Genomic DNA, 5411 nt, shown 5'->3' with positions numbered 1-5411 from the left:
CAATACGGCCAAAAAGAGTTTTTTTTACCCCCCTAAAGTCAACTTTATTAGCAAAGTGCACCATTAAAAATAACAATATAGACATATTATAGAAATACGCAGCGACAGAGGTTTATGAAATAAAAGTACTTGTAGTTATAAACTCAAACAAGTTCAGTGAATATTTTACATTTGGAGAACGGACAAGTTTCCACAGCTTTTTGGTTGAAGGAGGTAAACAATGTACAAAAAGGAGAGGAATTTCTCAGTCAGAAAGTGAAACGCTGACATCCAACAGCTGCACCACAACAACCTGGTTTTGTTTGGCAGCATAAAAAGTGAAAAGGAAGGAAATCAGTGGTGCTGTCAGCAGAGTAGCGGCCCTTTAAACTCCCGGCGAGGTTTGAGTAATTCATTTATACATCGTTGTAGGGGTCACAGCTATTCCACAAGTTTCATTTGGATTTATGGACTGAATGCAGTGAGAATTGTGTCAACAATTTCTTTTCATGCTTCCAAGATGGAGGTCTCTCTTTGTTCCCCTCCAAACAAAGACAAACAACCCCCACCCCCACCATGACCATGGCCACAGCCATCTGCATATACCTAAAGGCGTCTCATTGGCTAATTCTAACAGGAAGTATAACTCCCAGGTAGAGACAGAAAAGTCTCCTGCATCCAGCTCTTCACTCTCTTCTCCTCGGCCCCTCAGAGGGTCAGCACGTCTGCTGTCCTGGTCTGCACTCCAGATGGTAGACCAGAGAATCTCCCTCTCTCTCCAGCTCTAAGGGAAGGCCTGCTAGGCCCCAAACCAAGCTTGGGCCCACCACCACGCTTTAAGTTTCCTGCCTGTGGTCTATACTCTATAATCACAGAGACCTTCACCAAGCTTTTGGAGCCAACAACAGCAAATGACTTTGGAAACACCAAACCCAAAAGGGACCGGATTCTTCTTCAAAAGGATTTCTGCTTCCCCCTTTCAACTCTGAACTCAGTGGTATAGTACTGGGCAGTTAGTACAAGCAAAAACAAGTTTGTTAAGCTTTAATCAATGGTGTTGATCTGTTGTGTGTTTAAATATGTTTGTGATATTTTGTGTAGCCAGATAATTTGAAGTTGTACGATTAATCTTACTCTACAGACTTTAAGTTGTACATGTAAATTAACGATAACTAACCTTTGACCTGCTCACACACTAATCCACATAAAATATACTTTTAATTTGGCTTCCTACAACACATAGACTTTCAAGGCCGCATGGTCTATTGTTCTTCAAGAACAAAAGGGCTTCCGCCATTTTGATTTACTTAAATGACCGCCCTTGGTCGGCTATTTTGTTACACATAATCTTTCCCCACATTGTAAATAGTCTTTTAGATTAGTTATTGTGTGTTTTGCTTGTTTTACTTTGTTTTAGAATAAATATCTTTTTGGATCAATATGCTTCTCCTTTAATGTTGCACATGAATGAGTGATTTGCTAAACCTCTGCTATGAAAAGAACTCCAAAATTCCTTCAACCATTACTAAATATTAATAAGGTAATTTGATTGATTATTAATTATGAATATAATTATAATGTTCCAAATTGATAATTTGTTGACTTTAAAGTGTTAAATATTAATTTAGTCAATTTCTGATAGCAAAATTGACATAAATTAGCTTTTACCTGTAAATATTTTGGTGCCCCTGCTGGAGGCAATTTGTATCTGCAACCAGATACCCCTACAGGCTATCACCTTAACAAAAAAGTATTGGATTGAGTATTCAGTAGAGTGTTGCCTCGACACCAACTCCACACGCTCAAGACTGTTAAGTATTAAAACTGAAACTGTATCAAGCTGATTTGCAAAATTGTGAGAGCCAAATTTCTTACATTGGCTTGACGTATCTGATCCAACCCTCCTACCATTTGTTTATTAAGTACAGCAGTCTACTACATGGCTGTGTTTTATCTGCAGAATAACCAGCTAAAGGCTTTCAGTTTAACTAAAGAGTTCACAGTACCTCATCTGGGAATTTTCAAAGCTTTATAACATGGGTCTCAAACTCAATTCCGTCCCTTGTGACGATATTTTGTGGCCCCCACCTTGATATGAAAATTTAATGTGAGTTTTATATGAATGGCACTTTACCATGTTGTGTGTGTGGAAGGTCCCTTTAATTACTTTTTTTTGGTAATTTTGTGTCTTTTTGGGTCATTTTGTGTCTTTTTGGGGTCATTTGTGTCTTTTTTGGGGCATTTTGTGTCTTTTTAAAATAAATGTGTGTCCTTTTTGGTAATTCTGTGTCTTTTTTGGTCATTTTGTGTCTTTTTTAAGTAATTTGGGGGTTTTTTCTGTCATTTTGTGTCTTTTTTTGGTCATTTTCATACTGCCTCCAGCGGCCCCCAGGTAATTTGAGTTGCTGAAGTCATGCAACATGGTGTAGTTTGAAAGTTTGACTATCATCAACATTTGTTTGCTACAAAGCTTATTTTCTGCAATGACAGTTAACAGGAAATGTCCCAGTGATATTTTTGTCAAGGGAATCACATCAATGCCAAAGTGGGGGATGGAGACATCAAAAATGACCAAATACAGCCATGCATCAACTTTCTGTTGTTGACAACAAGACAAGACAACAGGCCAGAGGGAATGGGTGGACATTTTTAATGCAAGTGACTCTAGTTGTATAATAGACACAATTTCCTGTATGCCATTCTTAGACATACATCAACTGTCTGATCAGAAATGCTTTCAGGCAACAATGACACAATGACATAATTAATCAGCATAACCACATTGTGTTATTTTTTCGCAGAAGTGATGGGTGCAGACTAAGCTAATGGAAGTAATTTGCAAAATAGATGGAAATAGACTTTGTGTTTCTGTGTAATAGCAACAGTTTAAAGTGTTAATTTGACACTTTAATGGTGAGATGTTCCACATCCATCTGTGTGCACATTTGTGGATTGTGTTTCTGTGGATATGGTGTTGCTATTATTATTGGGGGGGAGGGGGATGCTCAGAGTTGGATTCGAGCCCAGGCTGCCACCTGCCAGATGTGCCACCAGGACCCCCCCCCCCCCTGTAGCTGTCAATGTTTTGTAATATTTTAATGTCAATCAGCCTGAAATAAACCCTGCCTTACTTTATAACCACATGTTCTCCCTTCTATATCAGAAACTGACTCGCCTCCTACACACTGTGCATACATTTGCATGCCTGTACAACCTGTTGCATTGTAGTGAATTTACTATTCAAAGTCTGAGTCATGACTCTCGTGGTCATGTTGGTATTTCTTTAACTGTGTTAACAAGCGTGTCTGTTGATGAAACAACCTCTGTGTATCAATTGTCAAACAAGTTGCATCATTAATTTAATGTAACACCTGGAATGGCATGAATGCAAAGGCTTTATATAGTTTATTGAATAGACTGACAAATGAAAAAGCCTCTTGTAATGAGTTTTTTTATAAGCACTGCAAAGTTTTGATCATGAAGTTAAGAGTTCTGTCTATAAAAAAGCGTGAAACTACAGGACAAAACGACTGTTTTTATGCACTGGTCAGTTTTGGTCCAGGGAATGTCTTCTTTGAGACCAGTGGAAAGAAAAACATCCAAAACACACATTTGATATTCATTTGAAAGCAAAGACTCCAATAACACTGAGAAAAACAAACTGTCACGTCATTTGCTTCATATACGTATATGATTGTCTGATTGCGTGATGTTGTTGCGATGAACTCTGTTTTTGTAAGTGGGTCTTGGGGAGTACTAATGCATTTGTGAAAAAATTGAATAAAGCCTTTTGCGGCTGCAGAGGCAGCTGCGTAAAAGTCTGATGAATGTCATTAACAGATGTAATTTGAGTGAGCTTCCTGAAGTCCTGAGTTGCAAACAAGACAAAATACAGTAGAATCTCCACAACAACAAGAAGAAAAATGAGTCCTTGTAAACAAAAATGTCCCTCATGAGTGATAATATTTTTATGCCTCTTATAAAACCCTCCCTAGGTGATTCAACTGAACTGGGAATAGATTTGGTCCTTGATGGTTTGGGTTTTTAGAAGCCAAGACATTCAACAGATCCGTTTCAGTTATATCCACAGGACTTACCTCACTCCAAGGAGAAACTTTCTCATCAAACGTTTATCATCTCCAATTTGCACCCTGTGCTCAGACGGACTAATAGGCTCATATATACATACAGTATGTACTGGGAATGCAAGGATGTGAAGCTATTTTGGGGTGAGGTCTGTTCTACTTTATCTAATGCAGCTATTCTCAACCTTGGGGGTCGCAAGATGATTTCTGGGGGTCGCCAAGTCATTTTGGAAGTCAGCTCTGTCTCCACTGTGTTAAAGTGTTCATGTGTTAATGTGTTTTAGTCTTTTTGGTCATTGAGGGGTTTTTTTTTTGTAATTTTGTGTCTTTTTTGGTCAATTTGTGTCTTTTTGTGGTCATTTTTTGTCATTTTGTGGGCAATTTGACTCCTTTTTTTGCTTAATTTTATGTAATTTTTTGGTCATCTTGTGTCTTTTTATCATTTTTTGTCATTTTGTGGTCAATTTGATTCTTTTTTGGGTAATTTTGTGTCTTTTCTGACAAATCCCAAAGTAGCAAGTTATTACTTTCCAAGGAGTCTCTGGCTTAAAGCTGACTGCTATAAGTTTTAAAGGTCCATTCTGACCTCCTGAGTGTGTAACAAAGGACTTAGATTAAAAGTAACAATACAACATAAAAATGATATATAAATGAGTTTGTATGACCTGAACTGTGAGATTCTGTTCAGTGAGTGGGGGTCGAGGACTCAAAAAGGTTGAGAACTACTCATCTAATGTACTGGAAGTCACTGTACCATGTTCTCCCATTGTGTTACTCCTGAATGATACCACCTCTTTAAAACTGACATGCTGGAAAATACGTATTCTCCTAACGGGCATCACTGCTGCCAAGAAGATGCTGGCTTTACACTGGAAACCTCCACATTCAGTTACCAAGCCCCATTGGATTAACACATGCATTGACATAATAAATATGGAGCTTTCAGTGGCAAGAATGCACGGTGCTGGAGCTGATACTATTCTAGCATGGCAAACAATGGCAGATAAGATCAAGGAATCTCTGTAATCAATATTTTTATTTGCATTTCTTGAACATGTCCTGTAAGAGTTTTATAGAGATCCAAGTTGGGGGGGATCGCCGCCTGGTCCCTTTTTTATTTTTCCTATTTATTTAATATTTAATTATTATTATTATTATTATTATTATTATTTAATTGGATTGAAATGCACCTTTCAATTTTATCAGACTGTACTGTACTTGTTCTGTCTTTAAAAGCAATAAAAAAAGTTGTTCACAAAAAATGAGTGATATTATTTTTGAATTGTACCATTTGATTGTTTAAGTATATAAATGCATAAACAGAATTTGCCTTTTATTACACATTTA

Source organism: Centropristis striata, chromosome 16 (assembly GCF_030273125.1).
Source record: "Centropristis striata isolate RG_2023a ecotype Rhode Island chromosome 16, C.striata_1.0, whole genome shotgun sequence".
Taxonomy (NCBI): Eukaryota; Metazoa; Chordata; class Actinopteri; order Perciformes; family Serranidae; genus Centropristis; species Centropristis striata.
The sequence above is the reverse complement of the archived record's forward strand: the minus strand, read 5'-3'. Positions refer to the sequence as shown.